The sequence below is a fragment of the Macaca fascicularis genome, chromosome 2, assembly GCF_037993035.2.
Source record: "Macaca fascicularis isolate 582-1 chromosome 2, T2T-MFA8v1.1".
NCBI classification, from domain to species: domain Eukaryota; kingdom Metazoa; phylum Chordata; class Mammalia; order Primates; family Cercopithecidae; genus Macaca; species Macaca fascicularis.
In genome coordinates, this window is record NC_088376.1 from 30,750,919 (window position 1) to 30,778,914 (window position 27,996).

Sequence of the window (27,996 nt, forward strand, 5' to 3'; positions counted from 1 at the left end):
TTCATGTATGATGGTAAAGATTATACATTATAAAGCTTTAACCTTTCCATTGGAATTCTAAATCTTGATACAATTCAGCCATTCCCAGGGTTCTTCAGATAAAGTTACACTCTGGAAAACGTTTTTCTAAAGCCTTAGTTTACATTTACATTTCTGTTTCATGCTGGGTCTCTTTTCTTGAAGTTTCTGTTGTTATTTTCTATTTTAGGCCCATGGTGAAGTAGGGGGAGGGAGTGGGGCTTTTCCTGATTTCTTTTTTCCCTGTGAATTCTATATTCTACTGTAGGCTGTACCATGCAAAAAATTGTGTGTATGTGTGTTAGTTTTTTCCCCACGAGACAGAGTTTCACTCTTGTTGCCCAGGCTGGAATGCGGTGGCGTGATCTCGGCTTCACTGCAGCCTCCACCTCCTGGGTTCTAGCAGTTCCCCTGCCTGGCCTCCCAAGTAGCTGGGATTACAGGCATCTGCCACCACGCCTGGCTGATTTTTTGTATTTTTAGTAGAGAAGGGGTTTCGCCGTGTTGGCCAGGCTGGTCTCAAACTCCTGGTCTCAGGTAATCCACCCTCCTCAGCCTCCCAAAGTGCTGGGATTACAGGCGTGAGCCACCGTGCCTGGCTGAGTATGTGTATTTTTAAAAATAGGTACAATACTTGTTAGACTTTTTTCTCATTGTAATATTTTATAGCATTTAAGAAATATAAAAATATAGTGTATAGTTTATATGGATACTGGTCTAAACTTGAGAGAGTAGTAATAAGAGCTAATGCAGATGCGAAAAAATACGAAAGTGAATATAATTGATATATAAAGCATAAAAAGCACATGAAAGTGTTTTTCTTTTAATCTTGTATGGACATTTACTTTGCATGTAATATGGAATCAGGACTTTCTAAAAGGAAAATGTTCTAGCATTTTCTTTTAGTGAAACAAAACAATAAGAAATTATATGTTTAAAAGTTTTTTAGTTTCCTCAGATACTTAGTTTTTGTCTCTCGTTTATATCCTAACATAGCCTCTCTCTCGAAAAAAACACCCCAGAATATAAAAAGTTATTCTTCCTTGCAGTACATTCTAAGACCCTGTTTGTTTAACAATGTTGCGTAAAGTTTTTGCAAGTACTCTCTTTATGGGCCTGTATTCTCTTTTTTTGAGTTATTCCTTCCGGACTGGAACTATCTTAGTCATTCCATTTTATTTGACTTTAGTTAATTTCCTCAGGTGTATTTTATAGATTTTGTTAGTGTAGTATAATTTTCAGCCTCTGCCCTTTATTCTTCCCTTCTTTTCAAGATTTTAAACTATTACATATTCACAGAGAACTCTAAAATATATAGCTCTACATTTGATCTCATTTTTATGTTTCCATCTCTCTGTCCCCTCACAGTGAATATCTGGAACCGGAAGCATCGTCTTGCCACTGACTTGTTCGCTCCAGTCAGATCCAGCCATTCTTTGTTCCCTCCTGTTATCCTTTAGGCTCTTTATCTTAGATCTAAGAATTTCTTGTCTTGTTCTCTCTTACCCATTATATCTCATTAGTCAATGTATTGTCTTAGTAGTTTTTGCTCCTGCTAGTTCTATAGCATTCTCAAAAGCCTAGATGACTCTTCTGCAGCCTTATTCCTGGAATACTTTAGAAGTCTCTTAATTTGTATCCCTGCTATCCTCAAATCTGTCCTGTGCATTGCTGTCAGATTAATCTTCCTAAAGCATTGCTTTTACCCAGACAATCTCCTGCTTAGGAAACTTCATTGGCCCCACTTTGCCTAGAGATTGAAACTTTCCAGCCTGGTATTTGAGGTTCTCTCGTAAATTTGTCCTAGTTTTTTCCTCCACTGGCCAGTAACAAAAATGCTTTCATTTTTGTCAGGATGGTCCCAACATACTGAGAATATTTTTACATTGGCATATCCTTTTCCATTTCTCAGTGTTTTATGTCTTTTCTGCATTTTACTCTATGATGTCCTTTCTACTTTTTTTTTTGGCCACTAAATCTTAACATACTTTTTTCCAACTTTCAGCTCTTGTCTTGCCCCCTCTGTGAAGTCTTTCTGCAGTGATTCTACTGTGATTTCACCATCATCTGAATTCCTGTTTTGCTTTGTTGCTACTCACAAAGCACTTCCTGTTCAGTATTTTGTACTATTACTTGCTTTTGTGTTTTACTTGGGTCTAGGTCCTGTGTTGCTGACTGGATTTTAAGTGTTAGAAAAGCAGGGACCATGTTATATTTCTTTGAATCTCTCTTAGCCAAGTATAGTTCATTACAAATGCCCACTTATTTTTTCCCATAAATCTTAATTGGTTTCCTACACTCAAGCACCATTGATTAAAAAGTTAAACAACAAAGGTATGGACTCAGCTTTCATGGACTTTATATTCTGGAAGAGAGAGAAAGATGCTCTACAGCTAATTTCATAATTACCTGCTTAGTTACAGTTGAGGAATGTGGTTTGTCATTTTTTTTGACAATCAGAAAACCTAGAAAATTGCCTTCGTTTTTTCCCTCTGCTGTCATTGGTATTTATAATTTTTCTTACTTCACAAATAAATTTTGATAGGGTAAATTATTCTTGAAAGTGTAGGTTTTCAAATGGTCCAACTTAATTCTTCTAAATACACGTAATGCTGTATATCTGGGTAAATTCAGTAGACAACATAATGGAAAGAATGATTAATAGGTGCCTGACATTAAAATAATTATAGTGAATTTTATGTCATTTATGTGATATGTAAACTCATATGAAATAGTTAAAAGATAATGAAAATAATTCCAAAAGGAAGATTTTCTAAACTCAGTTAGGAATTTTTAGTTAATGTACTAAAGCTATCTTTTGTAGGAGAATAAGATTAGATTAAAGGTAGATATGTTGTTCTTAGATATGTTATTTTAGCTTCAGGTGTTTTTTTCTAGTGGCTTGAACAATGTCATATTTCATAGGCATGATTTTTTGAGGTTGTAATAACCATAGAAAGTTAATATTGAAAGAATGGCAAAATATGCAGTGAAACTAAAAATTGTTAAATATAAAAACATAATTTACATAAATGTTACAGTTAGGAACGTTATGAATGTAAATGTGCCTTCTCTGTTCTCAGTCTTGTAATGCCATTCTTTGTCCAGTTGGAGATGAAGAGTGATGTTGAGATGGGTGTTTAGCCTATTTTAACAGCTTTAAAAAAATTCAATATCGTTGATGTAAATATGAGAAGGGAAGAGAATATTTATCTCTATTAAGTGACATAAAAAACCATGGTAAGAATAACAGGTAGTGAGTATGCCTTAAATAGTAAAATCCCTGAAATCAGATGCTAATTATAAGCACAAGGACACTTGCTTCCTACATACTTAAATGTGTATTTTCTTTAGTCAAAGTGTAATTCAGAGTTCTTGAAGTGCTGAATATGGCCTTTGTTTTTTCATTTCCCTTTAGCATACATATTAAAAAAAAAAACAATAAGACACTTCTGCTGGACTGTGATTTTGATGGATATAGGTGGACTATTAAACCAAATGCTATGAAGATAAATTCAAATGTTTGCTCTCAAAAGTAAAAATAAAGGATTGTCTTTATTGTGTGATTTCCCTGCTTCTTACTATTAAAAAACAAATGTTTAGTAGTAAAGGTAAAATTATTTAAACATATTTGAGCACATTTTACTTGCTTCCTGTGGTTTATCAAGGCCTTTAAGGCTTAGATTGTGAAAGGATGTATTAATACTGGTATTGAGTATATTTGTTTAGATTATTATGGACTTTAAATTTTATTTTAGATGTTCTCTCTGGCATCTTGTCATAAAAGTTATGTGTTGTTTTACTTCGTTAGCGGTTATAACATTTTTAAGTATCTGAGAAGAAAAACTTCCTCTGCATTTTGAACAGGGTCTTTCATTGGTGGTTTTGTAACATGTTCTTCAGTTGTTGAGAGGTGCATAGTACAGATACCCTGTTCTTAGAAAGTAATGGGCTTTTAAGTTGTAGAGTAGTAAGAAAAGTCTAATGGACTTAAACTATTTTAAAAACTTTGTTTTTAGAAAGAGAGGTATAAGAAAACCTTTTTTAATCTTGCTATTTTTTTGTTCTTAGGTATGCCTTTTATTTAGCTTTTAGTAACTTGTAATTTAAGATCACAGTTATTAGGTGTATTTCTGCATTTTATATATCACTCCCAGATGCTACAGTATTAGTTTTTATCACTGCATATTTTATGAAATGTCAGCCTTCTGTTGGCTGTTCACAGAGCATTGTTAGTGATCAAAGACACAACATAAAGGAGAGGAATCTAAACAATTGGCTTATCTTTGTCCTTCGTTGTGACAAAAATACTCTAAAATTACTTAATTATAAAAAGTCAAATGAAGGCATCATGTAACATGCAAAGAAATGAGTATCTTTATGTTTTAGTGAAATAAAATCTCAGTGTTTAATATCAAGAAGCGTAAAGAGAATTACTATCTAATTTTACAAAGTTTTCCTTGTTAAGGAATGAGGGCAATATGTCTTGTGTAATTTTGTAATACTTTGCTAAATGACAGTGCTGTGCCTAGGAAAAGCCACAAAGTGTTTGACATCGTAAGAGGTTACTCAGTATAAACCCTTAATTTTGTTACACAAATTACGTTCTAGAAAAGTGGTTATTAGCTTTTGTATGTACATTAAGTTGTATGTGAGTCAGTTTATTAAAATATTTTCTTGAATTGATCTACTTTGTATTTAAAAACTATTTCATAGATTTAAAGATCCTTTTTTTTTTCTTTATTTCAGTGATACCAATATCAAGATAAAAGTGTGGAATGGGAGAAAAATTCTCAAAGCCTGAAAGAAAATCTGTAAGAATAAAATTCTTGAATGATTTTGATCAGCTGTTGTGTATGCCCAACACAGCAGTTGGTTCAATCAATTTTATGTTTTAGGATGGTTTTATTAAAATGAGCTGCTGCTTTTAGTAAATCATTGAGAAAGATGCTGGCTTTATACATGTCTTTTTTGGTTGGGGGCAGGGCCTACAATTGCAGCATTGTAAGTCAGTAAAATTGGAGACAGTTCCTGGCTGCCATGAAAGTCAGTGTGTTTCTGTGTTGGTGTGGGCATTTGGAAATAGAGGTAGAACGAAGATTTAGATTAAAAATGATTTTAGATAATTGTACTGTTATGGCTCTCTGCAGGAAACTGCCATTTCTAGTAAAACGTAATCATCAGCAGATAATAGGGATTTAAGTGTATCTTCAGTTTTGTGTACAGTTTCTGTTTTTATAAATGAATGAAAGTTAATTGTTTTCCAATGGAAGAATTAAATCTTTGGAAAGTAGTTTGAAAGACATAGCCATTGGATATGAGTTAGAGGCCTCAACATTTTGTCCTGATATGCATTATACAGTTACTACCCAAACTATGGTCTGTACATAAACAGTATTGGTGTTACCTGAGATCTTCCTAGATATGCACAATCTCAGGCCTAACCCCATACCTACTAAATCAGATTCTGTGTTTCATCAAAATTCCTAGGTCATTCGTATGAATATTAAACTCCGAGAAGCACTGCCATAATTCAGACCTCTCATTTTTTCTGTGTGTATGTGTGTGGTAATTGTGGGGTGCTCATAGTGGAGTTGGTTGTCTGTAGTTCAAGAATTGGAAGAGGAAGTGGAAACTCACACCAGAATTTTAGTGGGGGCCCAGGAGTAGACAGATAGTTAATTTAGAACTCGGCAAGCTTTTGGTCTTTAAGCAATTGCAATTTGAATCAGTAGTTACTTTGTATATCATGTAGAAAGCTTCATGTCACCCTGGTAGTATTAATCAGGTGTTTTCTTTTGGCCATGGCAGCATCGTCTCATGTTCACAGATACTTAAGATGTTTTCTGCCAGTCATAGTGTAGTAAACATTTCCAAAGTGTGTTCTATGATATATTTTTTCCAGGAGATGCTTGGAATGTAAAGATCCCATGGTCACATAAATCTGGAAAGCACTGAATACTTTCCCATAAGAGAATCCCATTATATGCTGATGTATTAAAGGACCTGAGAACCTGTTGTAACTTAGTTTAATTCAGTATTTCCCAAATTTACTTGACTAGAGCATCCTTTTTTTTTTTTCAAAACAAACAAACAATCTTTTAAATTTTTTCCTTTAATATGTGCACAGACTGACTTCTTTCCACATTTATTTATCTTACTCAAAATAAGAGATATGGACAACTTCCGAAATTGTGATGTTATGCCACATAAAACATACTTTCTAATATTGCTACATATAAATGGTACTGGTATGACCCTTGTGTACCGAAGGGACTAAACATGCAGACATTTTTGAGGATTGGAGTGATTGAGCAGTCATCATTTAGAACAGGGGTCCCCAACCCCCTGGTCATGGAGTGAGACCGGTCCATGGCCTATTAGGAACGGGGCCACACAGCAAGAGGTGAATGGTGAGCAGGTGAGCTCTGCCTCCTGTCAGATCAGCAGCAGCATTAGATTCTCATAGGTGTGCCAACCCTATTGTGAACTGTGTATGCGAGGGATCCAGGTTGCTCATTCCTCATGAGAATCTAATGCCTGATGATCTGAGGTGTAACAGTTTGATTTCGAAACCATCTCTCCCCACCTCCTTCCCCATTCGTGGAAAAACTGTCTTTCACAAAGCGAGTCCCTGGTGCCAAAAAGGTTGGTGACTGCTGAATTAGAAAGTGAGCATAGAACTGATCCCAGTAAGATTTGATGGATGAATGAAAGGGAGAAAATAGACTATTCTTAGTGTTTGCTGGAAAGAGGAAAACCATGAGCAATGGAATAAATTAAACATTTCAGTTGAATAAATTTTTACCGAATTGCTAATAAAGAATAGGCTCTGTACTTGGCCTTGGGCAAACAGTAGTGAAAAATACTCAGTCTGCCCTCTAGTTGCTTATTGTGAGCATAGAACATTCTGATAAATGTACAAGAGTTGGAATCCAGAACATAAGATTTTCTTTGTGGATTTGTTTAAAAAAAAAAAAAAATTGGCCAGAAAACTGTATCATGGAGTGCTAGAGACAGGACACAACTGTAGTGATGGATGTTTCTGGTTAGGTGGGGGAAACAGAGGAAAGGACAATTATGGGACAGAATTTCAAAAGGTAAGATTGGGAAGACCAAACAGCCTTAGAAGTCAGAGAGCTTTTGGTACTCAAATTGCCCAGGTTTGGTTAGTTGAAGTGCATGACAGTCCTCCATCGCATATTTCAGTGCTTCCTTAATTTCTGACAAAAGAAGCTGTTGCAGGGTTGTCTTTTATATGTTCTCCCCCAGCTTTGGAAGCAGCCATTTCTCTGAGAAGCTCTGATTGTTTTTAGTGGGGAACAATATTAGCGAACAAGATCTTGGCACTAGTGTGTTGATTGCTACTGGGTCTTGGCTTTTAGGCCCTTTTAGAGGACAGAGTAGGAAATATATAAGCTTTATATATACATATACATCTACATTTATACCTATATACACAAATGCATATTGAAAAACATGTGGACACATACATCTGCATATTGTTTTTTATTTAGAGATACACCAGTTTCTCTAATTCTAATCCATCCATGCAGGTTTCTTTCTTGCTTGCTTCTCATATTTATATGTCCCATCTTTCATAGTGAGAACCTTGGCTTCCAACAGTATCAACACATTTACTCTTTTGTTTAACTAAATAATAGATCTAAAGCAGTTTCAAAATTGGTTAATCATATAAGAAACAAATACACCAAAAAAGTTTGAAAATTGTTTGAAGTTCTCCCTCCTTTCTGTACTCATTCCTGTGAATATGTAACCAAATACTAGTCTCATAATTACTTAGTTCTTTCTTCCTTATTCCTTAAGTGTGGTTATGATATTAATTTGGAATATAGTTCACTCGTATTAGTTTTCTTTCAGCTTTTGTGCCCCCTTTTCTTTATATCCTTATTGATTTAATTTTTTGAATATGTAGAAAATTACTTACTTTTCCAAAAAGTAAAACTGTACAAAAAGATATACCAGAAAATTGTCACTCCATCCTCCCCATTCCACCCCATACTTTGTAGGAAACCAATTTTATTGTTTTCTGGGCTTTACTCATTTTTATAAAGATATGCAGAGATATTTATGTTTCTTTTCTTTTTTTTTTTTAACCTAAAAAGTAGCATGTATGTTCTTTTGCAGTTCAGTTTTTTCATGTATCAGTATCTCTTGGAAATTACCTCATACCAGTTTGTAGAGATTTTCCTTACTCGTTTTTGCAGGTGCTTTACTACTTTGTGTGTGCCATAGTTTATTCAACCAATCTCTTATGCTTGCGCATTTAAGTAGTTTTCAATATTTTGCAATTACAAACATGCTGCAGTGATATTTATTTTCATAGTTTTAGAGGTGTATCTTCAGGGCAAATTCCTGGAAATGGGATTGCTGGTTGAAAGGGCAAATACTAAGCCCGGTGCAGTGACTTGCCTCTGTAATCCCAGCTACTTGAGAGGATCCCTTGAGCCCAGGAGTTCAAGGCTGCAGTGAGCTATGATAGAGCCATTACATCCAATCTGGGTGACAGAGTGAGACTTTGTTGCTAACAACAACAACAAAAAGGTTCAAAGGGCAAATACTTACATGGTTGTATTAGAGTATTACCCAGTCCCCTGCATGGGGGCTGTAACATTTTGTCTTCCCACACTGCAGTGTATGAGAGTGCCTATTTCCTGACAGCCTTGCAGACAGAGTGCATTGTGAAACTTCAATTTTTGCCAAGTGATAGGTGAGAAATGGAATGTTGGATACATTTAATTTGTATTCATCTTTTATGTGTGGAGTTGAATGTCTTTTCATATGTGTAAGAGCCACTTTCCATAGGATATTTGGGCTTTTCCCCCTCAGTTTAGAAGTTCTTTGTAGGGATATTAGGCATTTATCTGTGATATATGTTGCAAAAGTTTCCTTCCAGTTTGTTACCTGTTTTATTATTTATTTTCTGATGTATTTTTGTCCTGCTAAAGTTTTATATTTGTACTTTAGTCCTAGTGAGAAAGCCTTTTATGAATTCTTAGTTTAGGAGGAATCCCTCTCTCCTGCCCCCACCCTCCTCTCACACTTTTAAAAATACTTGTAGTTTTCTTACAATTAGATCTCTGATCCATTTGCAGTTTATTTTTATGTATGATGTGAGAAACATTGAATTTTATCTTTTTTTCTTGTCTATTGTTTAAAATGACTATAAATGTGCTAATGATTTGTTATATCACCTTTACAGAGATTAGATTTCTATCTGTAGTGGAATCTATTTCTGGACTTTCTGTTCATTTGCACTTTTCTGCCTGTTCATGTAGCAGTCCTACACTGTTTTCATTATAGAGGCCTTATAGTATGTTTTAATGCCTGTAGTATGTGTTAATGAGGTAGTCCCCTCTATTTATTTTCAGTATTTCCCAGTTTTTCTTGAACTTTTTCCATTTGAACTTCAGTATCAACTTGTCTAACTCCATGAAAAGCTTTATGATTTGTAAGTTTGTGACCTATTGATGTTGAGATGTTCTAATCAAGGACAGGGTATTTCTTTTCAGTTGTACAGTCCTACTTTTATATGTTTTAAGAATGTTTATTTTTCTTTATGTAGGTTTTGAACATTGCTGTTTATTCCTAAATATTGTACTTTTAAAAATTGCTATTTAAAAGAGACTTTCTTGAAAAAGTTCCTTTCCAAGATGGGCGAATAGAAATAGCTCCGGTCTGTAGCTCCTGGTGTGATCGACAGAGAAGGTGGGTGATTTCTGCATTTCCAACTGAGGTACCTGGTTCATCTCACTGGGACTTGTTGGACACTGAGTGTAGCTCACGGAGGGCAAGCCGAAGCAGGGTGGGGCGTCACCTTACCTGGGAAGTGCAAGGAGTCAGGGATTTTCCTTTTTAGCCAAGGGAAGCTGTGACAGACTACACCTGGAAAAACGAGACACTCCCGCCCAAATAAGGCGCTTTTCCCATGGCCTTAGCAACCAGCAGACCAGGAGATTCTCTCCCATTCCTGGCTCAGCGGGTCCCACACCTACGGAGCCTTGCTCACTTCTAGCACGGCAGTCTGAGATCTAACAGTGAGGCTGCAGCCTGACTGAGGGAGGGGTGTCTGCCATTGCTGAGGCTTAAGTGTGTAAACAAAGTGGCCGGAAAGCTCGAACTGGGTGGAGCCCACCGCAGCTCAGCAAGGCCTACTGCCTCTGTAGACTCCACCTCTGTGGGATGGGCATAGCTGAAAAAAATGCAACAGAAACTTCTGCAGACTTAAATGTCCCTGTCTGACAGCTCTGAAGAGAACAGTGATTCTCCTAGCACAGCATTTGAGCTCTCAGAATGGACAGACTGCCTCCTCAAGTGGGTTCCTGACCCCCGTGTAGCTTAACTGGGAGACACCTCCCAGTATGGGCTGACAGACACCTCACACAGTTGGGTGCCCCTCTGGGACGAAGCTTCCAGAGGAAGGATCAGGCAGCAATATTTGCTGTTCTGCAGCCTCCTCTGGTGATACCCAGGCAAACAGGGTCTGGAGTGGACCTCCAGCAAACTCTAACAAACCTGAAGCTGAGGGACCTGACTGTTAGTAGGAAAACTAACAAACAGAAAGGAACAGCATCAACACCAACAAAAAGGACATCTACACCAAAACCCCATCTGCAGGTCACCAACATCAAAGACCAAAGGTAGATAAAACCACAAAGATGGGGAGAAACCAGAGCAGAAAAGCTGAAAATTCTCAAAACCAGAGCACCTCTTCTCCTCCAAAACATCGCAGCTCCTCACCAGCAACGGAACAAAGATAAATGGAGAATGACTTAGATGAGTTGTCAGAAGTAGACTTCAGAAGGTCAGTAATAACAAACTTTTCCGAGCTAAAGGAGCATCTTTGAACCCATCACAAGGAAGCTAAAAACCTTGAAAAAAGGTTAGACGAATGGGTAACTAGAATACACAGCGTAGAGAAGACCTTAAATGACCTGATGGAGCTGAAAACCATGGCACGAGAACTTCGTGATGCATGCACAAGCTTTAATAGCCAACTCGGTCAAGTGGAAGAAAGGGTATCAGTGATTGAAGATCAAATTAATGAAATAAAGCGAGAAGACAAGTTTAGAGAAAAAAGAGTAAAAAGAAGCAAACAAAGCCTCCAAGAAATATCAGACTATGTAAAAAGACCAAATCTACATTTGATTGGTGTACCTGAAGGTGACATGGAGAATGGACCCAAGTTGGAAAACAGTCTTCAGGATATTATCCAGAAGAACTTCCCCAACCTAGCAAGGCAGGCCAACATTCAAATTCAGGAAATACAGAGAACACCGCAAAGATACACCTGGAGAAGAGCAACCCCAAGACACGTAATTGTCATATTCACCAAGGTTGGAATGAAAGAAAAAATGTTAAGAGCAGCCAGAGAGAAATGTCGAGTTACCCACAAAGGGAAGCCCATCAAACTAACAGTGGATCTCTCAGCAGAAACCCTGCAAGCCAGAAGAGAGTGGGGGCCAATATTCAACATTCTCAAAGAAAAGAATTTTCAACCCAGAATTTCATATCCAGCCAAACTAAGCTTGATAAGTGAAGGAGAAATAAAATCCTTTACACACAAGCAAATGCTGAGAGGTTTTGTCACCACCAGACCTTCCTTACAAGAGATCCTGAAGGAAGCACTAAACATGGAAAGGAAAAATGGTACGAGTCACTGCAAAAACATGCCATATTGTAAAGACCATCGATGGTATGAAGAAACTGCATCAATTAATGGGCAAAATAACCAGCTAATATCATAATGACAGGATCAAATTCACACATAACAATATTAGCCTTAAATGTAAATGGGCTAAATGCCCCAATTAAAAGACACAGACTGGCAAATTGGATAAAGAGTCAAGACCCATCAGTGTGCTGTATTCAGGAGACCCATCTCACGTGCAGAGACACACATAGGCTCAAAATAAAGGGATGGAGGAAGATCTACTGAGCAAATGGAAAGTAAAAAAAAAGCAGGGGTTGCGATCCTTGTCTCTGATAAAACAGACTTTAAACCAACAAAGATCCAAAGAGACAAAGAAGGCCATTACATAATGGTAAAGGGATCAATTCAGCAAGAAGAGCTAACTGTCCTAAATATATATGCGCCCAATACAGGAGCACCCAGACTCATAAAGCAAGTCTTTACAGACCTACAAAGAGACTTACACTCCCACACAATAATAATGGGAGACTTTAACATTCCACTATCAATATTAGACAGATCAATGAGACAGAAGGTTAACAAGGATATCCAGGACTTGAACTCAGCTCTGCACCAAGCTGACCTAATAGACATCTACAGAACTCTCCACCCCAAATCAACAGAATATATATTCTTCTCAGCACCACATTGCACTTATTCTGAAATTGACCACATAATTGGAAGTAAAGCACTCCTCAGCAAATGTAAGAGAACATAAATCACAACAAACTGTCTCTCAGACCACAGTGCAATCAAATTAGAACTCAGGATTAAGAAACTCATCAAAACCGCACAAATGCATGGAAACTGAACAATTTGTTCCTAAATGACTACTGGGTAAATATCGAAATGAAGGCAGAAATAAAGATGTTCTTTGAAACCAATGAGAACAAAGACGCAACATACCCGAATCTCTGGGACACATTTAAAGCAGTGTGTAGAGGGAAATTTATAGCTCTAAATGCCTGCAAGATAAAGCAGGAAAGATCTGAAATCGACACCCTAACATCACAATTAAAAGAACTAGAGAAGGAAGAACAAACAAATTCAAAAGCTAGCAGAAGGCAATAAATAACTTAAGATCAGAGTAGAACTGAAGGAGATAGAGATATAAAAAACCCTTCAAAAAAATCAGTGAATCCAAGAGCTGGTTTTTTTTTGAAAAGATCAGCAAAATTGATAGACTGCTAGCAAGACTAATAAAGAAGAAAAGAGAAAAGAATCAAATAGATGCAGTCAAAAGTGATAAAGGGGATATCACCACTGATCCCACAGAAGTACAAACTACCATTAGAGAATACTATAAACACCTCTACACAAATAAACTAGAAAATATAGAAGAAATGGATAAATTCCTGGACACATACACCCTGCCAAGACTAAACCAGGAAGATGTTGAATCTCTGAATAGAACAATAACAGGCTCTGAAATTGACACAATAATTAATAGCCTACCAATCAAAAAAAGTCCAGGACCAGATGGATTCACAGCTGAATTCTACCAGAGGTACAAAGAGGAGCTGCTACCATTCTTTCTGAAACCATTTCAATCAATAGAAAAGAGGGACTCCTCCCTAACTCATTTTATGAGGCCGGCATCATCCTGATACCAACGCCTGGCTGAGACACAGAAAAAAAGAGAAGTTTAGACCAATATCCCTGATGAACATCGATGTGAAAATCCTCAATAAAATACTAGCAAACCAAATCCAGCAGCACATCAAAAAGCTTATCGACCATGATCAGGTTGGCTTCATCGCTGGGATGCAAGGCTGGTTCAACATTAGCAAGTCGATAAACGTAATTTATCACATAAAGAGAACTAAGGACAAAAACCACATGATTATCTCAATAGATACAGAAAAGGCCTTCGACAAAATTCAACAACCCTTCATGCTAAAAACTCTCAATAAAGTAGGTATTGATGTAACGTATCTAAAAATAATAAGAGCTATTTATGACAAACCCACAGCCAATATCATACTGAATGAGCAAAAACTGGAAGCATTCCCTTGGAAAACCGGCACATGACAAGGATGCCCTCTCTCACCACTCCTATTCAATATAGTGTTGGAAATTCTGGCCAGGGCAATCAGGCAAGAGAAAGAAATAAAGGATATTTAGAAAAAGAGGAAGTCAAATTGTCCCTGTTTGCAGATGACATGATTGTATATTTAGAATACCTACCCCATCATCTCAGCCCCAAATCTCCTTAAGCTGATAAGCAACTTCAGCAAAGTCTCAGGACACAAAATCAATGTGCAAAAATCACAAGCATTCCTATACACCAATAATGGACAAACAGAGAGCCAAATCATGAGTGAACTCCCATTCACAATTACTACAAAGGGAATAAAATACCTTGGAATCCAACTTGCAAGAGATGTGAAGGACCTCTTCAAGGAGAGCTACAAACCACTGCTCAATGAAATACAATAGGACAGAAAGAAATGGAGGAACATTCCATGCTCATGGATAGGAAGAATCAATATCATGAAAATGGCCATACTGCCCATGGTAATTTATAGATTCAATGCCATCCCCATCAAGCTACCAATGACTTTCTTCACAGAATTGGAAAAAACTACTTTAAAGTTCATATGGAACCAACAAAGAGCCTGCATTGCCTAGAGAATCCTAAGGAAAAAGAAGAAAGCTGGAGGCATCACACTACCTGACTTCAAGCTATACTGCAAGGCTACAGTAACCAAAACAGCATAGTACTGGTACCAAAACAGATATATAGAGCAATGGAACAGAACAGAGGCCTCAGAAATAACAACACATGTCTACAACCGTCTGATCTTTGACAAACCTGACAAAAACAAGAAATGGGGGTAGGATTCTTTATTTAATAAATGGTGCTGGGAAAACTGGCTAGCCATATGTAGAAAGCTGAAACTGGATCCTTTCGTTACCCCTTATACAAAAGTTAATTGAAGATGGATTAAAGAATTGAATGTTAGACCCAAAACCATAAAAACCCTAGAAGAAAACCTAGGGAATCAGGACATAGGTATGGGCAAAGACTTCATGGCTAAAACCCCAAAAGCAATGGCAACAAAAGCCAAAACTGACAAATGGGATCTAATTAAACTAAAGAGCTTCTGCACGGCAAAAGAAAGTACCATTAGAGTAAACAGGCAACCTACAGAATGGGAGAAAATTTTTGCACTCCACCCATCTGACAAAGAGCCAATATCCAGAATCTACAAAGAACTTAAACAAATTTATAAGAAAAAACCAAACAACCCCATCAAAAAGTGGGCAAAGGATATGAAAAGACACTTCTCTGAAGAAGACATCTATGCAGCCAACAGACAGGCTTTCTCATCCCTTATGTATTCTAATTAACTGTTATTTGTAATAGAAGTGTGACTGCTTTTTTTCATGTTCATTTTGTATCCTTCTTCCTTGCTGAATTCTTTTGTTTCTTGAGTTTTATTTTCAGTTTTCTAGGATTTTCCAGGTATTTCCTCAGGTCATCTGATAATAGTTTTATGTCTTCTTTTCTAGTTCTTCTGTGTATAATTTTCTCTACTAGTTTTTTTAGATAAGTGTATCACTCTTGTCACCCAGGTTTGAGTGAAGTGGTGTGATTTTGGCTCACTGCCACGTCCGCCTCCCGGGTTCAAGTGATTCTCCTGCCTCAGCCTCCCTAGTAGCTGGGATTACAGGCGCATGCCACCACGCCTGGCTAATTTTTGTATTTTTTAAAAATAGAGACAGGGTTTCCTCATGTTGGCAAGGCTGGTCTCGAACTCCTGACCTTTGGTAATCCACCTGCCTCAGCCTCCAAAATGCTGGGGTTACAGGTGTGAGCCACTGTGCCTGGCCTCGACTAGTTTTATTTCTTCCTTTCAATTCTTTTTTTTTTTTCTGTTTTCTATTTTTTTTTTTTTTTTTTTTTGGAGACAGTGTCTCACTCTGTCACCCAGGCTGGAGTATGGTGGCACGATCATGGCATACTGTAGCCTAGACCCCTTGGGCTCAAGTGATTCTCCCACCTCAGCCTTCTAAGAAGTTGGGACTACAGGCATCCGCCACCACACTCAGCTAATTTATTTATTTTTTGTAGATAAGGAGTTTCACCATGTTGCCCAGGCTGGTCTCCAACTCCTGGGCTCAGGCAGTCTACTCGCTTTGGCCTCCCAGTGTGCTGGGATTAGGGGTGAGCCACTGTGCCCTGCTTTCTTTTCAATTCTTATTTCTTACTATTTTCAGTGTTTTCTCTAGCCTAATTTCATCAATAAATATATTCAGAATAGAGTAGTATTGGGCATCCTTACCTTGTTCCTGAACTTAGTGTGGATGAATAATGTTTAGTAAGAACTATCAATGGTAGAAAAGATAGAACTACTTGAGATAATGCATTATTCTTAGCATTCTATAGGCATTATAACATAGAATCCTCTATATTATTTCTGTTTCTTTTTACAGGCGGTTTTTTTGAAGGAGTTATCTCTACTTTGCTACCTTTTCATCTTCATTTTCTCACCTCCCATTGTTACTCCTTATAGGATAGCACTCCACTCTGGTTTCTCAGTTGTCCAAGCAGGTACCAGCTAAAGTTGCTGTTGAGACTTCCAAGTTGCTAAATCTAATGGGTCTTTTGTCTCCCCATCTTCGTCTTACTTTTCCTCTTAATATCATTCAGCGTTGCCGATCTTGCCTTCAACTTAGTATACTTTTCCTTCTTAGCTTCTGTCAATATCACATTCTTCAGGTTATTTCTTCTTAGTCTTCTCCATTAGTTCTTCCTTCCCTGCTTGACTTCTAACATCTACATGTTCTAGGCCTCTTCTTTTAAAATTCCATTCTGTCTTCTTTTAAACTCTGTTTGTTCTAGATCTTTAAACAAATCTGTGGCTTAAAGTATCATCTGTATTACATTTATTGTAAGAGTGACATCTCTAGTCAACACTTGTCTTCTGAAATCAGGATTTATGTCTGCGCATCTGCTATCCATTTTCACTTTGAGATGTCAAAGTCACTTTGTAATATAAGTTCTAATCCCTCCCCAAACACCTCCCGTTTTTAGTATCATCGTGTAACCCATTGGATAAGCTAGAAATTTAAGATTTGTTTTTGATTTTTCTTTTTTCATTCATTGTCTTTGTTCACTTCATTATCAAGTTTTATTGAATTCCTCTTTCCATGCCCTCACATTTTCTCTAGTTTTATTGACTGATTGATTGAGATGGAGTTTTGCTCTTGTTGCCCAGACTGGAGTGCAATGGCATGGTCTCGGCCTACTGCAACTTCTGCCTCCCGGGTTCATACGATTCTCCTGCCTCAGCCTCCTAAATAGCTGGGATTACAGGCACCCGCTACCTCGCCCAGCTAATTTTTGTATTTTTAGTAGACGTGGGGTTTCACCATTTTGGCCAGGCTTGTCTCAAACTTCTAACCTCAGGTGATCTGCCTGCCTCGGCCTCCCAAAGTGCTGCGATTACAGGTGTGAGCCTCCATGTCTGGCCCAATTTTCTCTAGTTTAAAGGAGAGACTTTTTTGCTAAAAGAAACATTATGGTTTATGTCTCTATATATTCTACCAGTTATAGCCATCGTTACGTAGAACATACAAGTAAGATTAGAAGTAACAAACCATGTTGTTAAAGATACTGATTGCAAGAATAAGGAATTTAGGTGGTCACTGAGTGCTTATTAGTAAGAGATCAAATTACTTTTGTAGCACTTAATAAGATTGAAAAAGTGGGAAGAGGCTGGACACAGTGGCTCATGTAATCCTAGCACTTTGAGAGGCTGAGGTGGGCAGATTGCTTGAGGCCAGGAGTTTGAGACTAGCCTGGTCAACATGTGAAACCCTGTTTCTACAAAGCATACAAAAAATTAGTTATGCATGGTAGAGCACGCCTGTAGTCCCAGCTACTTGGGAGGCTGAGGTGAGAGGATCACCTGAACCTGGGAGGTTGAGGCTGCAATGAACCATAGTCATGCCAGCCTGGGTCACAGAATGAGACTCTGCCTCAAAAAGAAACAAGTGGGAGGAGATACCAGATGAGATGACTAGTTAGGAAGCTAGCAGTGTTAGCAGCTTAGTCAAGAGATATTAAATGCTATGTTAGGATATGATATTGGAAAATTAAAGACAAATTTGAGAGATACTACAATGTTATTCAGTAAGAATGGCAACAGCTTGAATCTAATGTACGGAAGAGAGAATTACTGAAGAATCACAAGATTTCCCCACAAGATGACATATGTAGAGTAAAGGTTTTGGGGAAAGATAATGAGTTGTTTGAGATACTGAGTATAAGGTGCTGGTATGGAATGTCAGGTGGAGACATTTAGGGAATGCTTGGAGGTGGTGAGTAGGTTTCTTCTTCAGTCCTAGTTTCCTCTGATAGTATACTGACTGTCCAAGGCTATGTTGAGAAGTCCTTTAAGGCTGTGTATAGGCGACTGACAACCTCTGTCTTGGGTGTTGTGTACTTGCCAGCTGTGGTCTGGGTCTTGGGGTCCAGGCCAGAACTATAGATACAAATTGGGGAAACTTGAAGTTTGAAGTTAAAGTTGAAGGCATGAAATTTGAATGAGGCTATGAAAGTTCTTCCTCAAACCCCCCAAAAAGATAAGGTGAGAAAACAGGTAGCCAAAGATAGAGTTTGGAGAACCCCTATGTGTTAATAAATTGGTAACATTAGGAAAAGAGTCAGAAGCTGACAGGTCGGTGGTTGGAAAGAAAAATTATAGAAACAAGAGGAAGAAAATTTCAGGAAAGAGGTCCTGGTTATTAGGGCAACAGTGTAATCAAGGAGTATGAAGTCTTGGGGAAGGACAATCGTTACATTTGAACCATTCAGAGAACATTTTTCTTAATTCTAAAAGGGTAGGAGTCATATAACAAGGAGTTTGTACTCTTCTTAAGATAATGTTAAGACAGATGTCTCATACAGAAAGTGGGGATAGTTTTTGACCAGTTAAGTAAGCAGCTAATACTAGTATTTTGCTAGACTTTGAAAAAGTTCATAAAATGTGAAATAAGTAAATGATAATTTCAAAAATCCATCTTGGATTGGAAACAATTAGGGATAGGAAATGAAAAGTGTGGTAATTAGGCCCTTTTGAATGGAATGGTGTACATAAACAGTGGGAATCTTCTGGAAGCATGTCATAAAACATTACAGATTTTCAGATGATTCTGAAATCTAGGAAGCAAAATACTGGTTAAACAAATGGTAAGGAGTAAGTGTGGGAATACCACTGGAAGCTGTGTAGCTGGGCGGGGAGTTGGCAAAGTTCTCTCACTTTTGGCAGCTACAAAGTGATACTCTAAGTAAATTGGGCCGGTTTGCTAAGAATAATGATTTGTGACTGGTTTATGCTGATTTAGGGAAGAAACAGGATATATTGGATGTATTTTAGAATCCCCCTGCTCCTCAAACCCCCATGATCTGGCCAAAATGGCAACTAAACGTTTATTGTAATTACAGAAGCAATTTGATGTAGGAGTAGAAAGCAACAAAAATACAACAGATCTTCTGAGAAGGGAGAGAAAAATGTTATTTCCATTCTTGTCAAACTTTAGCATTTAATACATTATGTAATTCTAATTTTGTGACTCTTAACGAAGAGTTAACCCAACTGAAGAAGACAAATGAAAAGGAAAGGAATAATCATGGATATTAGGGAAAGTAGGCATACTAAATGAAAATCAGGGACCTAATTTTCATGTATATATTCGCCAAAGTTTCTGAATTATCTTACTAAACCTAATAAAGTGCCTATAGATCCTCTTGGGTATCCTAAAGTGACAATCATGTCAGAAAATATGGCAATTTTTTCCCCCTTTACTCATTATGTATTTTGTTTCTTTTTTTCATCTTACTGTGCTATCTTGAAGTTTTAGTGCAATTGACTAAAAGTGATGATGATGGGCATCTGTGTCTTACTCTTTGTTGTTGCTTATTTTTGAGACAGAGTCTCACTCTGTTGTCCCGGCTGGAGTGCAGTGGCAAGATCTCAGCTCACCGCAACCTCCACCTCCCAGGTTCAAGCAATCCTCCTGCCTCAGCCCCCCTAGTATCTGGGATTACAGACATGCCCCACCATGCCTGGTTAATTTTTGTATTTTTAGTAGAGGCGGGGTTTCGCCATGTTGGCCAGGCTGGTTTTGAACTCCTGATTACAGGGCCGTGCTTCTAATATGTCACCATTGTATATTATCTTTCCTGTAGAATTTTGGAAAGATACATTTATTTCCCTTGATCACATTAAGGTGGTTTTCTTTTAGTTCTAGTAAAAAGTTTTTTTTTCAATTTAAAAAATCATGAGTGGTGTTGAATGTCAGAATAGTTTATCTAAATCTATTGAAATGATGCTGTAGTTTTGCTCTTAATGGACTGCCTAAAATGCAGTGTTTTAATAACAGAAAACCTCTAGTAAACTTCAGAAACAAGGAGGACTGTTAATCCTGTTCTTCAAAAAGTGAGCAGTTATTTTTATTTTTGATTACTGTGGGTTCTATTCTGGATACTGTAGCCTATGGTGTGTGTTTGTGTGGTTTTTTTGGGGTACTAGGGGGCCAGGGAATTGGCATCTCTTCAGAAGTCAGCAGGAATGATGCTGAATAGGGGACTAAAAGGGCCCATTATGAATTTGCAGATGTACTGAAGCTTTTTTTTTTTTTCTTTAAGCTCAACCTTGGTTTGTTTCCTTCATAATCTCTGATAACCGCAGGTTTCAAATACAAAAATAAAAAACATTTTATAGTTAGGTCCAGGTGTATTAAGTTACTAGAATGAGGACAAAAAGATTGCTAATTTGGATTCAAATTTATGTTGAGTTGGAAGTAAAAGCTGGAGGGAGACTGCAAGCCACCACAGGTCATTATATAAAGCTTTAAAAAGGATTTTATTCCAATTTTATTCACTACTATATAAGGACATTTTTGTTAATTTTTTTGCAGTGCACACTAGATATTGAGAAAATATTTTAAAGTGCAGTTTATATTGATGGATGATATTATGTTCATCTAATACTACCTTTAAATTTCTTGTACATAATGAAGGTTTAACAATTATTTTTGGTAAATAGTCATCTGACTTTTTAGATCATTTTTCTTCTGTGAGATGTTATCCATATATTAGTTTCAAAGGAGATATTCTGGAAAATAGCTGATTTTAATCTAATAGTTACAGCAGATAACTATATCTGGTTAGTTTAAACCATGGCTAATTATTCTCTTTGGTAAAATTGAACTAATTATTGTAAAGGAATTTGATTAAGCCATTTCTTATCAGTTTTTTCCTCTTATTATGTTGCAGGGCCTATCTTGAGCTGGGATTTTCTGTTTTATCAGGATCATTTTTTGGGAGTTTTGATATTATTTACTAGCTTTTGGTTATTTTTTGTTGTTTTATTTTTTCAGTATAGAAGTGACCTTTTTGTCAAAGTGTATATTTTGATCGTAACAAAACAATTTTAAAAACCTGTCAACTGAACCTTGTAAAGGTTTAATATTATAAAATGCTATATTTAAGTTTTCTCTCCTGAAGGACATGCTCTCATATTTAATTATATTGAATTAAGCATTTCTTATGCTGCTAATTTTTATTTGTATATTCTAAAAATGGTTATAAAAAGTCACCAGTATCATTATTAATTTTCTTTTGCATTATCATTAATTACACTATTCTTGTTTTATATATATTACAGATAGCCAAAGGTTTAAGTAAGAGAAAATAAAAATACTTTCTTTTTTTGGACAGAACTTCACTCTGTTTCCTAGACTGGAGTGCAGTGCAATCACTGCTCACTGCAGCCTCGCATTCCTGGGTTCAAGCAATCCTCCCAATCCTCCCGACAGCCTCCTGAATAGCTGGAACCACAGGCGTGTGCCACCATGGATGGCTAATTTTTTAATTTTTTGTGGAGATGGTGTCACTCTGTGTTGTCCAGGCTGGCCTTGAACTCCCTGGGCTCAAGTGATACCTCCTTGGCTTACCAAAGGGCCTGAGATCATAGGCATGAGCCACTGTATGCAGCCCTAAAATACTTGTGGTGAAAATATTTTTGGTAAAAATTAGACTCTTCTAAGGAGCTTCTGATTGACTTTATCAGGAGAGGGGAGGTGTAGGCAGTAGGGCAGTAATGAAATGAGAGACCTACTTTATTTGTTTCTAGTCTATCACAACTTAGACAAGGCCAACTTGCAAGATAAATGTGTCTAGAACTAGAGAGCAGGCTTAAATGATTTATTGATTTTTTTCAGAGTATAATACAGAAGTCAGTAATTTGGTGAATGCATCTTCATCTTTGTATGAGAAAGTCTATTCAATATTGTGAAAACATTTGTTATTACACATAGCATAAATATAATTTCTGTATTGCATTATTGGATATTAACAAAGTTTTTTATTTCCCCCTTAAACTTAGAAATCTCATAATATTTGTCAGTCACAATTGAGCATGTTAATATATATGTGTTAGTATTTACTGGTATGCTTCCTAAAAATGAAGTATACTTTCCTGATCTTTAATCATAGAAGTTGATAAAATGAAGCTTAGGTGAACTTTGTTTTCCTACATGATCAAATTTTCTGGTTACTAAAAAAGACTATCCTTTTCTTCTTTTTAAATATTTGTTCCTATTGCCCAAACTCTTCAAAACATAATTTAATGTTTATGGGATGATTAAATTTGCACTTTAAGTTCTGAAAATCACAAGTGCTGCTGAGCAGCATTCTAGTTGCTAAAAATGCCAGGTTGAACTAGACATTTTTAGTACATGTAATTCAACACATTACTTATGACTGAGTTCAGCTAAGATTTGAGGTCCTGAAAAATTCTAGGGTTTTCTGATGTACATGGTCTTTAGGGTATTATAAATTTGCTTGTGTTTGTTTTAATTGTGTGGTTTAGTAAAAGTAGTTAATACTATGTGACTAATATTTATTGTGGCTTAGGAGCTTGACTTCTTTAAAAAAACTATGTTGATGAGTCACTCATTCACACAAAGACAACCTGATATTGGTAATTGTATTAGTTGGAGAAGGCTTGTCTGTTAGGAAATGCAGCCTAGCTGCTTTGTGAAGAGGAGGTTTTGCTCCAAGGAGAGTTGTTTTTTGTTTAAGAACATTATTCCAGAAGAGAACTGTACCAGTGTAAAGATGAATATTTTGGGGATATGGAAGCCTGAGACTAAGTTGAATTCAAAATATCATGGTTCTGGCTGGGTGCAGTGGCTCACACGTGTAATCCCAGCACTTTGGGAGGCTGAGGCAGGTGGATCGCTTGAGGTCAGGAATTGTAGACCAGCCTGGCCAACATGGTAAAACCCCGTCTCTACTAAAAATACCAAAAGTTAGCTGGGTGTGGTGGTATGCACCTGTAGTCCCAGGAACTCAGGAGGCTGAGGCACGAGAATTGCTTGAACCCAGGAGGTGGAGGTTGCAGTGAGCACTGGGCAACACAGCTAGATTGTCTCAAAAAAAAAAAAAAAAAAAAAAACATGGTTCTTAGCAAATTGATGGTGAGTAAAGTTATGTGTAAAATTACATTGTTTCTAGGCACCAAATCTTAATTACGTACAGCTGAAAACAGACTAAGCTACTAAGGGTCAAAATAGAATGTAATCATAGTCAAAAGAAAATATGCACAGTAGTTTTTGAAGTTAGGCTTTCAAAAAGGTCTCATATTTGAGAATTAAAATGATTTACCAATCTATTTCAATTTATATATAATATATATGGTAGAGTCTTATTACCCTCTGAGCTGTTTTCTGATAAACATTATTCTTTTTTTTTTTTTTTTTTTTTTTTGAGACGGAGTCTCGCTCTGTCGGCCAGGCTGGAGTGCAGTGGCCAGATCTCAGCTCACTGCAAGCTCCGCCTCCCGGGTTCCCGCCATTCTCCTGCCTCAGCCTCCCGAGTATCTGGGACCACAGGCGCCGCCACCTCGCCCGGCTAATTTTTTGTGTTTTTAGTAGAGACGGGGTTTCGCCGTGTTAGCCAGGATGGTCTCGATCTCTTGACCTTGTGATCCGCCCGTCTCGGCCTCCCAAAGTGTTGGGATTACAGGCTTGAGCCACCGCGCCCGGCCGATAAACATTATTCTTTTGTTGTAAGACCTAGAAAGAGTGGTTTAACCTGAATCTTACAGCTCTATTTTCAATGTGAAGGACGTCTAGCCTTCTGTTAAGAGTGATGAGTTCGTCATAAGGAAATTCTGGGATTGCCTTTAAGAAGTACTTAAGGGCACAGTGGCTCCTGCCTGTAATCCAGAACTTTGGGAGGCCAAGGCAGGTAGATCACTTGAACCCAGGAGTTTGAGACCAGCCTGGGCAACATGGTGAAACCCTATATCTACCAAAAAAAAAAAAAAAAATTAGCTAGGTGTGGTGGAGTTATTCAGGAGGCTGAGGTTTTCACAGGTTGAACCCCAAAATTAGGGTTCAGTCCAGGAGGTCATTTGGGTTCTGGGCTTCATAAAGGAAGGAATTCAAGAATAAGCTGACAGTAAAGTAGAAGTAAGTTTATTAAGAAAAGTAAAGGAATAAGGCCAGGTGTGGTGGCTCACGCCTGTAATCCCAGCAGTTTGGGAGGCCGAGACGGGTGGATTGCTTGAGGTCAGGCATTTGAGACCAGCCTGGCCAACCTGGTAAAACCCTGTCTCTACTAAAAATACAAAAATTAGCTGGGCGTGGTGTATGCCTGTAATCCCAGCTACTCGGGAGGTTGAGGCAGGAGAATCACTTGAACCTGGGAGGCAGAGGTTGTAGTGAGCTGAGATCGCACCACTGCACTCCAGCCTGGGCAACAAAGCGAGACTTGGTTCCCCCCCCCGCCAAAAAAAAGAAAGTAAAGGAATAAAAGAATGGCTACTTCATAGACAGCAGCCCTGGGGCTGCTGGTTGGCTATTTTTATGGTTGTTTCTCCATCATATGCTAAATAAGCAGTGGGCTATTCATGAGTTTTCCGGGAAAGGGGTGGGAAATTCCGAAACTCAGGGTCCCTGCCCCTTTTAGTCATAGAGGGTGGATTCCAGATGTTGCCATGACGTTTGTAAACTGTCGTGGCACTGGTCAGAGTGTCTTTTACCGTGCTAATGTATATGAACCTTAAGGATTGACCAGAGGTTGCTTTCATTGCCATCTTGGTTTTTGTGCGTACTTCTGGCTGCTTTACACATCTCATTTTACCAGTGGGGTCTTTGTGATTTGTACCTTGTAAAACCAGTCCTGCCGAACTTCTGTCTCATCATGAGAGAATCGATTGAGCCAAGGAGGTTGAGGCTGCAGTGAGCTGTGATGATATCACCACACTCCAGCCTGGATTTCAGAGCAAGACTCTGTCTCAAAAAAAACACCAAAAAACTTAATCTCTTTGGAACTCTTCCTGTTTACACCTATTTTCTTTGGGGGAGAGGATAGAGATAGTCCACAGATCGGAATTTTCTAGGGAAGTTTGCTATTATTTAATCTTAGTATGCTAATTTGGTACTTGAAGACTTACTTAGACATTTGTCTGTGTTCATTCCACATTTATACTAGTGAGGCTCAGGATGTATTTTGGTTCCGTCTGGCCAACCTGCACACTGGCTTTAAGGATATTAGTGAGGAATGCCATTAAAAAGTCTGATTCTCTCATGTGTATGGCATAATCAAGAGTAACATTTTGAACAAAGTCTAGGAATTGTCATTTAGAATGTTTAATCTTAATGCTCATCACATTGACTGAAGCACAGAGCATAGCTGTCTACATTTTCAGAGAAAGCTTTCATTCAGTACTGAGCACCAGGGATCGTGTATTTCAGAGTGAAGATAAGTGAGAGGAAATCAATGTCGGAGCTCCATGAATCACAGATATCAATGTTATGAGCACATGGGTGTAGGAGACATGAACTTCAGTTTTCCAAGGTATTCCATTGAGACAGATAAGGGAATCACTGTAATTCACCACATGGGTTGATACACATTACTGATAGGTATATTTAAAGGCATTGTCGTGTTGTATAAAGGTTATGGGCTGTGGAATGTCACAGACCTGAGTTTAAATACCACTTATTAACTGTGTGATATTAAATAAGTTAGTTTACTTAACAATGCCTACATGAGAATAATGTTAATAATAATGTGGAGTTTTTCCCCCAGAGAGTTGTATGGGAATTAAATGAAATGACAAGTTTCTAAAACACAAAGCGGAATCTAGGATATCCTCCTTCACCCTCACCCCAACCCCAAGTATCATGGGCTAAGGAATTTATATCATTAGGCATTGCTCACCAGGGCAGTTATAAGTTTAAAAGTTCGTTTTACATATTGGTAGTCTTTTGTTTGTTTATTTGATTTTGAGACGGAGTTTCACCCTTGTTGCCCAGGCTGGAGTGCAATGGTGTGATCTTGGCTCACTACAACCTCTGCCTCCTGGGTTCAAGCGATTCTCCTGCCTCAGCCTCCCAAGTAGCTGGGATTACAGGCATGTGCCATCATGCCCAGCTAATTTTGTATTTTTTAGTAGAGACGGGATTTCTCCATGTTGGTCAGGCTGGTCGTGAACTCCTGACCTCAGGTGATCCACCTGCCTGGGCCTCCCAAAGTGCTGGGATCACAGGCATGAGCCACCGCACCTGGCCCATATTGGTAGTCTTTAGATGAGGGCATTTCTGAATGTTTCAATGAAAGGTAGTTGTTATTTCAATGATTATATAGGCTACCAGGTTTAAAAGCAGCAACTGTTTTAGAATAGGTAACCAGTCTGCAAGGCATTTTTCCTTCCAACATGTGTTTAGGAGATTGCTCAGAATTTATTCACTATGGGTGGTCCTGTAGGGAGGACTTGGGAAGGATATTCTTCTAAGTAGGATTACCAGTCTTCTTGAAATTCATCCTTGTAGGAGCATGGTAGTTAACCGTGAATTTACTATCACCTCCTTATTCTGTTAACTTGGATAACATAATTAACTGTAAAGGCAAACACAAAAGATTTCAGGGATGATTTTTTTTTAAAAAGATTGACTTTGGGCAGTTTTTTTTTTTTTTTCCTGGTCTTTCAAATGTCCTAAGGGCTAGGTGCCTTATTTTGGCTTCTGCTCTTGGAGAGTAATAACCAGTTGACTTAGAGCTTTTACTGAATTTCCAGAATCCAAAATAGAAAATATTAAACTTAAAGAAAAAAAGTTATGACCACTTTTGGTTATAAAACCAAAAGTCTTGTCATATTACATCATGTTTATGATTTGCCTCTCTTTTCATTTTACTGCTTTATAATAGTTTAACCTCATCAAACATTTTTCTTATAGAATTTTGAATATTATTATTTTTAAGCATTTTATTGCAATGAGACCATAGTAATCATCTTGCATGGAATCTTTAAATATTTTAAAGGTGTTTTTGAAGAATACTTTTAAAAATGATCCTTAGTAGCAAAACATGACATTAGCAATGTGAATTAATTCACCGCTGATTTATTGAGCTGATTTATTCAGACAGACTGAAACACTAGCATTAATAAACACTTGTGACCTTCCTGTATATATTTTACTAGTTTGTTGGAAACCTACTAAACAAGTAATCAAAATGCAAGCCTGACAATTCATTTGGTTTATTTACACCTGTCACCTCCGTTGTTAATGTGAGATGTTATGTGAATCATAGAGATCACAATTTGGCATCTTTTAAGAGCATATTCATTTGGAGATATGTCTAGGTTTGAAATGCTGTTTAGAACAAGGAGACTTTCCCAAAATCTCAAATACCTGTGGAATTAGTGGTAAGATCTATTTTTCTCAGCTTCACTTTAGTCAGTGAATTCAAATTATTTAATGTCATAAAAGTTAGCAAAATTAGAATTGATATCATTCACTCATTCCTTTACCTTTAACATACCTTAATTAGGCGTGCAAGATACTGAGGTAGGTTTGGGGGACCTGTAGTATCCTGCTTTTTTTCCCTGATCAACCTTTTCCCTATCCCCCTCATTCCCCTTTTATATCTTTTGAGATGGGAAAGTTCCCTTGACTCCTTGGCAGGACTTGAGACAGGGGTGTGGCTCGCTTACTTGGCCACCACCTTGCTCAAACCCCTTGCGGGAGGGGGAGCATGCAGGCAAGTAAGAGCCGGGGGTGGGGTGAGCACTTTTGGGCTCCTCTGGCCCCATGACAGGGTCTAGGGTTATGTTACAATTAATACTCTCTTTGCAGTTGCAATATGCAGATGGCAAAGTGTTAACCAGCCCAATGGAAAGTCAGGGTGACAGCATTTTATACACTGCCCTCTTTGTACCCGGGTTCTTGTTCGGCAT

General features: G+C 37.7%; 1 protein-coding gene across 1 annotated transcript in view; it reads left to right on the forward strand.

The window, feature by feature from the left end:
- Positions 1-27,996, forward strand: part of TBC1D5 (TBC1 domain family member 5) — a 564,828-nt gene that overhangs the window by 101,168 nt on the left and 435,664 nt on the right. Inside the window, exon 2 of the mRNA XM_074030923.1 lies at positions 4,768-4,832. The gene's annotated coding sequence lies outside the window, so the exon portion shown is untranslated. The remainder of the gene's footprint in view (positions 1-4,767; positions 4,833-27,996) is intronic.